The sequence below is a fragment of the Aquarana catesbeiana genome, linkage group LG09 (assembly GCF_042186555.1).
Source record: "Aquarana catesbeiana isolate 2022-GZ linkage group LG09, ASM4218655v1, whole genome shotgun sequence".
In the NCBI taxonomy this organism is placed as follows: domain Eukaryota; kingdom Metazoa; phylum Chordata; class Amphibia; order Anura; family Ranidae; genus Aquarana; species Aquarana catesbeiana.
Window position 1 is genome coordinate 192,509,706 of NC_133332.1, and position 14,145 is coordinate 192,523,850.

Here is a 14,145-nt window from a genome sequence, read left to right on the forward strand (position 1 = left end):
GGTCCTCCTGTAAATGCAGGGGGCAGGGCAATTATGTAATTGCCCTGCCCTCTGTCATTGGTTGCTAGGACATTAGCAGCCCTAGCAACCAACCGCAGTGGAGAGAGGGGTGGGAGAAAATCTGCACCCGGGCAATAGGGAAGGTCACAGCTGTCATGGCTATTGTGATATACAGACAGATGCATCCACTGCCAGCCAGCTGGTATATTTTTATGGACAATTACTAAGGGCTGAAAAAATCATGTAGCAGGCCAGATGTGGCCCTCAGGCTGTAGTTTGGAGACACCTGCTCCAGAGTCTACACTAGAGACACCTGATCTCAGTCTATGGGGTTGATTTATAGATTTGCATAGCCATTTGCTTAGTGAAAGTGCGTGCACATTTGTTCTATGCGAATGAAGGAAAAAAAACACAAATGTAAATAGGCTATATCTTGTGCTGTTTGAATGTAAACCTTTTATTCAAAATGGAAAATATTCCTTTGGGCCACTAGATGGTGCTAAGTGTCATATACATTTCCTATAATACTTTGCTTCATCTAGCAACCAAATGCTGTATTTTAAAATCAATTATTTACATTTAAACAGCACATGATATAGCCTATTTATAGTTGCTCTTGCCCCATTCATACAAAATGAATGTACATGCACTTGCACTGGGTTATGCAAATTCTTTAAAAGACCTTGTTCACATGGGTGTAAAAATATATGCCCTATGAGAAGACCATGTTTTCCTGCACTGGCATGCACAGGTGTTGAGTGCATCCCCTATGCAGGCAGTCCCATTGATATCTATTGGGGAATAGACACTGCCACTGTGCCCTCTTTCACATCAATGCGGGTGCATGGGCTGGAATGCACACTGTCTGTGGAATATATGTTTCTTGCAATTTTTATCCAGTTGTTTTGGGTAAAGTTCCGCTTTTACAATGTAGATGTCAGTTCTTGTTTACCTGCTATTGTCCATAAGAGGCTATCCTGTTCTTCCATTTGAATTGTTACAGCAGCTGAAACCCAAGTGCTTCTAACCTAGAAAAAGGTAATGCCGGCCATACACTATTCAAAAAATCGGCCGAAATTCCGTCATTTGGCTAGTTTGTTCGTTTTTCGGCCACTTAATGGGCACAAAGTCGATAATCGTTGGGCCGAAAAAACGAAGGACAAGGTTGGAAATTTTCTGCCGAACGAACGATAAATTGAAAGGTTAATGTGTTTCCTGTCCGAACTGTTTGCACTAGGTATATGTAAAAAAACAAACAAAAATGTATTCATTTAAGTCCACTGAATGATTTATAGCTCGTTACATGATGGCACTATCGTTTGCTCTCATGGCCGAATGTTCGTTTTTTGAAAATGGGTTTGGACGATTTTTCGTATAGTGTGAGGCCAGCATAAGGAGAGGAGTTTTCACTTTGGATCAATCTGCATTAAATGTAATGTCTAGTTTGTTGCTCAATATCAACAGAATCAGGGCATTGTCTGACACAGACTTTGTTTTCTCCCAAGGGGTCTAACTTTTTTTTCCCCAACAAAAAGCAGACCAGACAAAACATTCTTCATCTTCAATGTATTTATTTAGTGCTGAACGTGGGGTTCCTTTATACAATTGGCAGGGCAATGTCCATGTGGAAGCACCATCTTCTATACCGGATACTTCTTGTTCATTTTCTGCAGTGAATCCAAATAAAGAGAGAATCTGCAGCCCCCTGTCTGTTCAGTAAGATATCCTGTAAGATAAATTATGGCAGGATTAAACAGGAGTCCTGGGTTTCTATTCAATGCCCTGAATGAAAATACGGCTCACAAAGAGCCTACAATTATCCACTTGACCAGCTGCACCGAGGACCTGGCTTCTACCATCTTGGTAGCGAGATTACTTAAACGGCTATTGCTGAGCTTGGCTGCAGAAATAGGCAAACACTGACAGGCCACAGCGGACTCAGCTGCTATGTGCATGGGGGGTGATTTAATTAAAGGCAAAGAAAAACAGATTACCCACACAATGCCAAAGTGAAGAGCTCATAGAAATTTCACTCCACACTGGGCAGCCAGGGTTTTCTCAGAGGTTTTGATGCCAAACATGCCTGGCAACACAGTTTATTAATAAATGGCCAGATAGCAAATGTACAAATCTCCTGTTTTGAAACATTACTTATATATTGTAGTATAACAATTATAGGAAATTTATTTTTTCTTACATGGTACAGTGTATTTTATTTTCTCATAGAATGTCTAAAGGCAGAGCAACAACAGGCACATATCCTAAAATCTCATTGGATGTGGCAACTTGGGCCCTACCTATCCTCGGGGCCAGGTAAAGCTGCACCATCTGCTATTTCTACAGTTCCACTACTACATGTCTAGCTCCAGTATTTGTTAAATGGTATAAATATGTTTTGCTCATGTCCCTAAATTGCCAATTTGCTATTGAAGTAAGGCCATCTGAAGGGCCGCTTTGGTGTTATTAAAATGCTTTTCAATTGCATGTAAGCATTCAGTACCTAAAACAAATCTAAATAAAAAATAAACAAAAGTGTTATATATTGTACCTTACCAGTCCTTCGATCAGGTGGCTGCTTTAGCTTTCTTTTTTTCGCCCATTTTACACATGGCGATCCTGCCAGTAACACATTTCCCACCTCAGGGTGGTAATGCTAAGTCCGCCACTATCTGAATAACATAGCCACCCTTGAGCAGCAGCATTGGCAACCTGTGAAGAGGGTAGTGTTAAATGGGCTAGTAGATCTCAATAGGCCTAAATTACGTGACTAAAAAAATTGGAAATTCAACTCCAGTTACCACTTTTTAAGCAGTTACAGAAACAGTTTTTTTTTTACCTTTTAGGATAAAGGTTTTAACAATGAATAAAAGATGACCATTGTAAACACCCCTGTCAGTATTCATTGGTTTATCTCAAGCCTTTAACTCACAATTTTGCTGGACAGCTTGGTCTTTTCAAGGAATTTGAAAAGGAAAAACAGATTTACTGGCAGGATCACCAGTGAAAATAAAGGGAAAAAAGTTTAAACAAAAAGAAAACTAAGTGTAGAGCTGGTAGATTTGCGATCTACCATATGTTAGGTAAATTTAGTAACTTGTTCATTAGGAAGGTTAAGTTTGCCTCTGTTCCAGCTTGGCTGACGTTGTGTGTGTTTCCATACTGACCGGTGGGTGTCGCTGTTATCACTAGTCAGTGTTGGAAAGGCAACATGTTGAAGCGTATGGATGCTCTTCTGTCCCGGAGACAACTCGGTGGAGGTGGTCCTCGGAGTTGCATTCTGGGCGAGGGTATTTATGGGACAGACGCCATATTGTGGGGTTCGGTTTTACAGCCACCTGCTGGCCCTCCTGGGCGACAGGTATGCGTTAGAGAGCAATCTCGTGGTCCTCTGTTCCGGAGGCCCACGTCGCTGTGGCGCAGGGGTGGGCCCAGAAGCTTGTCTGGGGCCTACCACAGCAGCCGAGGAATGGTCCTGAGCTGTCTATCCCGAGTGAAGAAGCTGGACAACCGAGGAGATCCCAGGGGAGGATCCGTCATGAAAGGATCACGCAGCGTGCTGGTCTGGGGAGGGGCCTGGTGACTCGGTTGGAGGACGTATCCTAAAGTAACTATACAGCATAGGGTTGCCGGGTTGGCTTAAAGGTTCAAGCACTGTGACTGACATTCACTGCAAAACCAATACATCCTGTGCCAGAGGATTGTACAGGTTTATCCCAAACAAGTCTGTGGCAGAGACTTTTGTTCGTGCTACGTACTGGCTGCTAGGCAAGTGAGAGAGGCCTATCCAGGCGAGCAAAGAGTGTGTCCCACAAGGGGAGCGCATCCTATCGTAATATCCAAATCCCTACCAGGACATTTGTTAAGAATCCTACAATAAGATATTTGAGTTTCTTCTGTAGTTTCCTTTCTGCCTCTTTCCTGCTACTTCCTTAGTAAATTGTTTAATAAAGCATTGAAAATGTACTCAAGTGTTGGTGCGTGTATCGTCCAGAGGTAAACTCAACGGAACCCTAGACCTGGTGCCGGTGAAACAGAGGGAAGGAGAGTGAAGGTAACAAGCCTGCTTAAACCAGCAGCTCCACCGAGAGTTAGTGCTACATAAGGCAGCCACCATATTTAAGTATTGGTAAGCTGTAATGTATTAAACTTTGTTTTTGGGTTTAAAAAAGCTTTAACTTAAAAAAATAAAAATACCCATAGGTTTCAATTCAAGACTCATAACTGCCTTTGGAAAGAACTACAACAATCAAAGTATAACCATCCACTCCAGTTTGGGACTGCATTGATAATGTCATCAGAGCACAAGCTCAAAAAACAGCAAGAAAAGCCCAACAATGGATTGCTCTTGTACTAAAATGGAGCCCTGCTCATGGATACACAGTCCTACAGAGATACCAAAAACAAGAGCTAAGGTTATAAGTAGAAGTAGAAGTGATGACTTTGCTTGAGCACCCCCTGAAACCCTTGTGTGTTCCTTAAATAACATACATTGTTTTGATAGTGGGCTCTTCTTTTTCTTCAAAACAAGCTTTGGCAATACTTAATCATGACTACTTCTTCCTGATTCTTGGCTGTGTCTCCACCCTGGCTAGATATGACATTTGGCATGACCCTGATCATAAACTTGACTCATGACCAAGGACCACAATCCAACTCCACCACCAGGGACTCTTACAGACCTGATATGGGTATCCATTTAGCTGCACCGTGATGTGAGAACATTTCCAGCTTATTGTTGTCTATGTGCATCCTTGGCCACTCCATATATTGACCATCATTTGGGTAATCTCAGGGTCTGCACCACGCTGACAAACCATGCCATCTTGCTGTTGGTGTATTGGTCATTCTGGCTAGGCTGCATGGATCTTACCCCTCAAAGTGGATTTTTACATATGCTTGTCTTGTTCTTTATCAAAGAATAATTGTACCCAGCCTCCACTGCCTATTCAGATTTGAGAGCAGAACCCCCGCTGCCCACTTCTATTTGCATATCTGCTACAGTGTATTATTCAAAGCACTATGAGTACAGAGTGCACATCAATAAAAAAATGAGCTAATGTTATAGTAGCTATGTATTGTTGGTTTACAGATCTGTAGTACCAATCACCTGCCTGCAGTATAACCCATCTCCTGTTTGTCATGACTGCGAATACATTTATAGCATAAGTATACTGATCCATCTAATCTCATCTAAAACCCTCCAATGGTAGCTTCATTGTTATACATCTTCCACCCACTCCTTGCCTTGCAGCAGCAGCTATAAAAGCACATAGAAAATAATGAATGCCTTCCTGGAAGATAGCAGATCAGAATTCTGAAAGATCTGTGAATTTTTATTTGAATCGTGTCTGGATTTCAAGGGATTTATACTAATAAGGATCTAATTCTTATTGTATAATGTACAAGTTACAATTTCTCATAATTATTGCAATAAATTAAACAAAAATACACATTAGGCTTTTAAAAATTTTTTTATTAAGTATTACTGTCTCTTCACTGTATCCATAAAAATATAAAATATTGTAGTTAAAAGCCATCGTGGGACTACCACAATTACATTTTGATACCATCTCCTTGCTTCCCCTACACAAAACGTTCTCACCTCAAGGCATGCTTACTGCTTTCTCTTAACAATATTGGACAACCTATGTAATTACCTACCTTGACCTGCATGGTTCCAGACTATGTTTGACTAATGTTGGAGGGTATGATTTGCATATCTGGCATGATTAGGAAAATATTTGTCTTACATGCCTTCCACCATAAAAAAATTAATTGGACACAGGTGACAGAAAAAAGTCTTGGTGCGAGCTGACAATAGATGTGTTTGGGTGGACATATCATCTTGAGGGCATCTTAGCCACTGGAAATAAAATCTTTAAAGTATAACTCCGGCAAACAGATAAAATATATGAACACTCCTTTTTTCACAATTCCTCCTTAGCTGAAGGGACATTTTGATAAATCAGACACTTTATATGAGAGAGGCAACAAGCTGCCTAGACTACAACCCATATGACTAAGGCCCGAAATAAGGAGACGTGAGTGACCCAGAATAGCACAGCTTTGTTTATTGCTGATACAGGGGGGTATACTTTTCTCTTGCTGGACTATTTAGTGGAAAAGAATGGCCTCTGTGGTGGGCTTAGAGCCCATAGCTAGTCAGTGAAGCTGAGAAAAGCCTAAAGTGGTACTATTTCACTTTTTTTCTTTAGCAATATGCCTACAGTAGGTGCATTGGGCTAACCAACACAAAATAAAGCAATTTTGATGGAGTTGGGGTTTAAATGAATGTAATGCATGGGGTATTTACTTCTTGTTAGCTTCCAGTCAAGACCTACAATTCAGCAAGAAATGTATCACTCCTTAATGGTATGTGTATCAATCAGTATATATTTCTGTGTTTTGGTATTTTGTGTCTTTGGAATCCTTCTCTGTTACAACTGATTCATGTGGTATGGCAAATTTCAGAAGTCATAACTGCAGCTAATATTGCATTTCATTTCATTACTTCTGGAGACTGACATCCCTATCCCCAGGTATGCCTCCTATGAAGGTTCCAGTGATTGTTTTTAAATATTTCTAATATATCCAAGCTACATCTACAAAATCTTATCCACAAGTCCTCATACCACTATAAGTGTCCAACGATGCTATTAAATGGAATCTAAAAGCATATTTTAAAGGCCTCTCCCTCTTTTTCTCAACCCAGTTTCTTTCTCTCAATACAAAAGTGTGGGTCATTGCAATAGTAACTAGCACAGAAGTGAGCATTGGCACAATAGTAGTGCTATGTGGGAATTAGGGGTTCAGCCATTGTGGTGGCTGCTGAAGACAGAAGTTGTCAGTGTTCTTTGTTAAATGCCACTTTACGTATTAACATACTTCCATAGACCCAGTCTTTCCAGACATTATGGTGACCTGCTGAATTGGTACCATCTAGGGATAGCTTAACTCTATAATAAGACAAAGAAGTTGAATAAAACACAATTTTACTTTAGCTAATTGCAGTACAGCAGCTGTTTTTGTGGTCTTTTACAGTGTAAGAAGAGAATAACTTTCCCTATCCTTTCTCTGTGAAGAACTAAACATGGACGAAACAGGGAGTAGCTATGACTAAACTAACTAGCACTAAACAGGAGGGGAGGACAGAATGAGCTAGCAAGTAAACAAGTTGTAGTAGCCCAAAACCGCCACAAGATGTCAGCAAACTACAGAACAAGAATGACCTGGTGCAGTTCAATACAACACAGAAAAAATACATATAAGTGGGACGGAACAGTAAGCAAGACTGAGTGTCCAGATTGAGAACTTTCCCTGCATTTTCCAAAGTGACCAGCTCCCAGTATATCTTCTAGCCAGGAGGCCTAGCCACTCAGCATCCACATAGGTCAAAATATTATCTTGGAAACGGTGGTGCAGAATTTCCTAGCTAACAGGTGAACCCAGCAGGGACAGGAACCAGGTGCTAGAGCTGTTTAAGTTGTACTCTCTGTACAGTTTTCCATTTCTGTTGTAATAATTAAAGTTGGGATTAAAGTGCAAGTTGGGTTGTACTGAGCGCAAAACTTTCTTTTACATTTTTTATATATATATATATATATATATATATATATATATATATATATATATATATATATATATATATATATAAATATATATATAAAACATGATATATAATTCTCAAAGCTTTACGGGTTAACTACTGAGACAGTACAGTGAACAAGCTTTGCCTACAGCTTATTTTGTATTATTAATACCTGTTTGTGTTCTAGTCAGTTGCAACCAAAGTGCAAGTAGAGGGAAAGGCTAATAAATGTACCCTAAAATGTTGTCTTCCATTGCCCTACATACGTTTTTGCCAAAATCCTTATACAAATGCTTTTTTTTAAAGTTTTTCTATGCTGTCATGTGACCACAAAGCTTTGGCTCCTCTGGGTAAATGTGTGGCTGGTGGGAATACACTCGCTCTCCCACCAACACCTAGAGCAGTAGATACTGAGATACTGGCGGGTGTCTTTACAGCTCTGTGGAATTCAATCCTGTGGTTGGCCCTTCACCATTACACAGAGAGCGAGAGCTTTGCGGTCATGTAACAGCATAGAAAAACTTGAGACAAATCGTATTTTTAGTGTGATTTATGCTAAAATGTATGTGAGGCAATGGGGAGGCAACATTAGGTTTATTGTCTAGCCTTTCCTTCTACTTTAAGGTACATGATGCAGTGTGTTAACATCCACCACATTAATCACTTCCGAACTGCCTCACACCAATATCCGTCCTCACTTTGAGGACGGATATCGGTGTTATGGCAGCAGCTAGCTGCCATAACCCCAGTATTGCCATGTTCGGCCGGCAATCCGGTACAGGATAAAAGTGGTCTCTGCTGCGGATTCGCCACAAGATCACTTTTATCGGCGGTGGCCCCCTCCCGCCACAATCCGGGGCTATCGGATCCTTCCCATGGCTGTGCATGGAGAGTAGTGAGGGGAAAATGGCCCCCACCTGTCTCCATGACACTGCAGGGCGGAAGTGACGTCAAAACGTCACTTCCGCCCATAGCTCTTAAAGGGCCATTTTTTTCATTTTTTAACATTTTTTTTAATTGCATTTTAGTGTAAATATGAGATCTGAGGTCTTTTTGACCCCAGATCTCATATTTAAGAGGTCCTGTCATGCTTTTTTTTTCTATTACAAGGGATGTTTACATTCCTTGTAACAGGAATAAAAGTGACACACTTTTTTTTTAAAACAGTGTAAAAATAAAAAATAAAAGGTAAAATAAATAAGAAAAACATTTTTTTTTTTAAAACGCACCCCATCTCAACAAGCTTGCGCGCAGAAGCGAACGCATACGTGAGTAGTGCCCGCATATGAAAACGGTGTTCAAACCACACATGGTATCACTGCGATCGTTAGAGCGAGAGCAATAATTCTAGCCTCAGACCTCCTCTGTAACACAAAACATGCAACCTGTAGAATTTTTTAAATGTCGCCTATGGAGATTTTTAAGGGTGAAAGTTTGTCACCATTCCACGAGTGGGCACAATTTTGAAGCGTGACATGTTGGGTATCAATTATTATTATTATACAGGATTTATATAGCGCCAACAGTTTACGTAGCTCTTTACAACTTGAGGGTAGACAGTACACATACAATACACTTTAATACAGTAGAAATCAGAGGGCCCTGCTCCTTAGAGCTTACAATCTAAGAGGGAAGGTCAAGAGATACAAGAGGTAATAACTGTGGGTGATGTGCTGATTGAGAAGATAAATGTACAGTTGTTAGGTGGGGGCCAGATTGGCTTCTCTGAAGAGATGAGTTTTCAGGGATCATCTGAAAGTGGATAAAGTAGGAGAAAATCAGACGGATTGGGGTAGAGCATTCCAGAGGATGGGAGAGGCTCTGGAGAAGTCCTGAAGGCGAGCATGGGATGAGGTGACAAGGGAGTTTGAGAGCAGGTGGTCTTGGGAGGAGCGAATTAAACTATTAGGTTGGTATTTTGAGACTAGGTTAGAGATGTAGCTGGGGGCCAGGTTGTGAATGGCTTTGTAAGTTATAGTTAGTATCTTGAATTTAATTCGGTGACCGAGTGGCAGCCAATGGAGGGATTGGCAGAGGGGTATAGCAGACGCTGAGTGGTTTGTGAGGTGGATGAGCCTGGCAGCAGCGTTCATGATGGACTGAAGTGGGGATAGCCTATTTAGAGGTAAGCCAATGAGGAGGGAGTTGCAGTAGTTGAGGCGGGAGATCACCAGGGAGTAGATCAGAAGCTTTGTGGTGACATTGGTTAGGAAGGGGCGTATCTTGGAGATGTTGTGGAGATTGAGGCAGCAAATTTTAGATAGTGATAGAATGTGGGGTCGAAAGGTTAGTTCAGAGTCCAGGATTACACCTAGGACCTTGGCGTGGGGGGATATGTTGATAGTTGAGCCATTGATATTGACAGAGAAATCAGGGGAAGTGGCACCTGAGGGAGGAAATATCATGAGTTCTGTTTTGGATAGGTTGAGTTTGAGGAAGTGATGTGACATCCAGGCTTGATATGTCTGCTAGTAAGTTGGTAATGCGTGAGGAGACAGATGGAGAGAGCTGGGGGGTGGAGAGATAGATTTGGGTGTCATCAGCGTAGAGATGATATTTAAAGCCGTGAGAGGCAATCAACTGACCCAGGGAGGAGGCGTAGATTGAGAAAAGGAGAGGTCCAAGAACAGAACCTTGGAGAAAGGAACCCAACGGAGAAAAAAAGAGGGGAGGAGGAAGTAAGTAAGAGTTGTAAGTGACACTGAAGGAGCGGGGATAGGTAGGATGAGAACCGGAGAAGAGTACAGTCACGGAGACCAAAGGAGTGGAGTTTATTGAGGAGGAGGGGGTGGTCCACTGTGTCAAAGGCAGCAGAAAGATCCAGTAGAAGTAGTACAGAATAGTGTCCACTGGTTTTAGCCGTTAGTATCAATTTACTCGGCGTAACATTATCTTTCACAATATTAAAAAAAAATTGGGCTAACTTTACTGTTGTGTTATTTTTTAATTTAAAAAAAGTGTATTTTTTGTTAAAAAATGCGCTTGTAAGACCGCTGCGCAAATACGGTCTGACAGAAAGTATTGCAACGACCGCCATTTTATTCTCTAGGGTGTTAGAAAAAAAATGTATAATGTTTGGGGGTTCTAAATAATTTTCTAGCAAAAAAAACAGTTTTTAACTTGTAAACAACACATTTAAAAAAGAGGCCCGGTCCTTAAGTGGTTAAAGCAGCCCACATATTTGCATATATTTGGAATACCAAAGCACAAGTACAGGCAAAAAAGGCACCTTCCTTTTTTCACAACACAGGTTAGTGCATTACCATGCCATATGATGAGTTGCAATGCAAGTATATTGCCTTGGTGCATTGGGGTGCTATTGAAAATAAATGGACCTGCAACACACCACAACACGTGTAGCCCATAGATGTAACCAGGTCCTTATTGAGCCATTTAACAAAGGATGAGTTTCTAATGTGACAGTCCATTGGTGTTCTGTAATCAAGATGCTTCTTTTGACACAGCTAAAAAGTAAAAAAGATAAATATTTAAAAGAAGATTAGAGCTCCATCTGCTGGACAGGTAGAAAGCTACATAAAATTAGTGTGCAATATTATAAGTTTACCTAACTGGAAAATAAAAGGGAAAAATGTTTTAAATGTTTTAGTTGTTACCCTAATTAGGAGAATATGTACAAAACCACTTCACTTTCGTCTTAAGTTGGTGCATTTACGAATCATCTATTTGTTTAGCAGAATACTATTACTTGTCTTTTTTTGCCTGTAAAACCATCATCCAAATGGTTACAGTAAAGCCTCATACACACGATCGGATTTTCCGCCGACAAAACCGCTGACTGTTGTCCGAAGGGCGAGGCCAGGAACTTGTCTTGCATACAAACGGCAAGGAATTGTCGGCCAACAAACATGAACGTATTGACGTACTACGTGTTTTTTTTTAGCTCTTTAGCGCCACCCTTTTGGCTCCTTCTAATTGCGTGTTAGTAGAAGTTTGGGTGTTGATTTGCGCTTTTCATTTCGTGCTTTTCAGTTTGCGCTTTTCATTCTGTGCTTTTCATTTCCTGCTTTTCAGTTAGTTTCTGAATGGCCATTCGTCAACCAGACATGTTACGGAATCGAAGCAGATAACACGTTATTTATTATTGGCCTTGGAGTTATTGGTTTAACCCAAGTCCAGTCCAGGAACAGGAGGAGGAGGATTTCTTGGACCAAAAATTGGTTGCTTTATTAATCGTGACCAATTATGTCATATACCTTTGCTCCGGGAGCTCCAGGAGAATAACCCAGATGAACTTTGGAATTATCTCCAGATGACAGACCCCTGCTTTCACCAACTCTTGGCATTGTTGACCCCCTATATTAAAGAAGCAGGACACATGCATGGGGCTTTAATTTTATTTTTTGGTTGAATAATGATTTGATTTGGTATATCTTCTATATTTTTGGATGCATAGAATGCACTTTTTGGTAAGTTCTATTGGCAGATAGCATGTCTAATTTTATTTGTTTTCTTTTTTAATGAACAATAAAAGAATTGTGTAGATTAATACTTGGCTATGTGTTTTACTTCAAATGACAGTTTGGGAGTAGGCAGTTACATTTTAAAAAATACAATGTAAAATTAACAAGGGACACCAACATAGTTGTATCTTTGATCTTAACCAGTTGCCGACCGCCGCACGACGATGTACGTCGACAGAGCGGCACGGGCGGGCAAAAGGGCTTACCTGTACGTCCTTGCCTGCCCGCGGGTGGGGGGTCCGATCGGACCCCCCCCCGGTGCCTGCGGCGGTCGGCAAATCTCCCCCGGCGATCGGTGGTGAGGGGGAGGCCATCCATTCGTGGCCCCCCCCCCTCGCGATCGCTCTCAGCCAATGGGATAATTTCCCTGCCTCTGTATTGTACACAGAGGCAGAGGAAATGATGTCATCTCTCCTCGGCTCGGTATTTTCCGTTCCGGGCCGAGGAGAGAAGACTGTAATGTGAGTGCACCAACACACACACACACACACAGTAGAACATGCCAGGCACACAAAACACCCCAATCCCCCCCCCCGATCGCCCCCCGATCCCCCCCCAATCACCCCCCCCCCTGTCACAAACTGACACCAAGCAGGTTTTTTTTTTTTTTTTCTGATTACTGTATTGGTGTCAGTTTGTGACAGTTACAGTGTTAGGGCAGTGAGTGGTAGCCCCCTTTAGGTCTAGGATACCCCCCTAACCCCCCCTAATAAAGTTTTAACCCCTTGATCACCCCCCGTCACCAGTGTCGCTAAGCGATCATTTTTCTGATCGCTGTATTAGTGTCGCTGGTGACGCTAGTTAGGGACGTAAATATTTAGGTTCGCCGTCAGCGTTTTATAGCGACAGGGACCCCCATATACTATCTAATATATGTTTTAACCCCTTGATTGCCCCCTAGTTAACCCTTTCACCAGTGATCACCGTATAACCGTTACGGGTGACACTGGTTAGTTCGTTTATTTTTTATAGTGTCAGGGCACCCGCCGTTTATTACCGAATAAAGGTTTAACCCCCTGATCGCCCGGCGGTGATATGCGTCGCCCCAGGCAGCGTCAGATTAGCGCCAGTACCGCTAACACCCACGCACGCAGCATACGCCTCCCTTAGTGGTATAGTATCTGATCGGATCAATATCTGATCCGTTCAGATCTATACTAGCGTCCCCAGCAGTTTAGGGTTCCCAAAAACGCAGTGTTAGCAGGATCAGCCCAGATACCTACTAGCACCTGCGTTTTGCCCCTCCGCCCGGCCCAGCCCAGCCCACCCAAGTGCAGTATCGATCGATCACTGTCACTTACAAAACACTAAACGCATAACTGCAGCGTTCGCAGAGTCAGGCCTGATCCCTGCGATCGCTAACAGTTTTTTTGGTAGCGTTTTGGTGAACTGGCAAGCACCAGCCCCAGGCAGCGTCAGGTTAGTGCCAGTAGCGCTAACACCCACGCACGCACCGTACACCTCCCTTAGTGGTATAGTATCTGAACTGATCAATATCTGATCTGATCCGATCAGATCTATACTAGCGTCCCCAGCAGTTTAGGGTTCCCAAAAACGCAGTGTTAGTGGGATCAGCCCAGATACCTGCTAGCACCTGCGTTTTGCCCCTCCGCCCGGCCCAGCCCAGCCCACCCAAGTGCAGTATCAATCGATCACTGTCACTTACAAAACACTAAACCCATAACTGCAGCGTTCGCAGAGTCAGGCCTGATCCCTGCGATCGTTAACAGTTTTTTTGGTAGCGTTTTGGTGAACTGGCAAGCGCCAGCGCCCTAGTACACCCCGGTCGTAGTCAAACCAGCACTGCAGTAACACTTGGTGACGTGGCGAGTACCATAAGTGCAGTTCAAGCTGGTGAGGTGGCAAGCACAAATAGTGTCCCGCTGCCACCAAAAAGACAAACACAGGCCCGTCGTGCCCATAATGCCCTTCCTGCTGCATTCGCCAATCCTAATTGGGAACCCACCGCTTCTGCAGCGCCCGTACTTCCCCCATTCACATCCCCAACCAAATGCAGTCGGCTGCATGAGAGGCATTTTTATGTCCTCCCGAGTACCCCTACCCAACGAACTCCCC

At 42.5% G+C, this 14,145-nt stretch overlaps 1 long non-coding RNA gene across 1 annotated transcript in view; it reads right to left on the minus strand.

Moving 5' to 3' along the window:
• Positions 1-1,588: 1,588 nt before the first annotated feature.
• The window catches only part of LOC141107261 (uncharacterized), a 31,348-nt gene continuing 18,791 nt past the window's right edge, over positions 1,589-14,145 (minus strand). Inside the window, exon 3 of the long non-coding RNA XR_012235846.1 lies at positions 1,589-1,726. This is a non-coding gene — a long non-coding RNA (uncharacterized lncRNA). The remainder of the gene's footprint in view (positions 1,727-14,145) is intronic.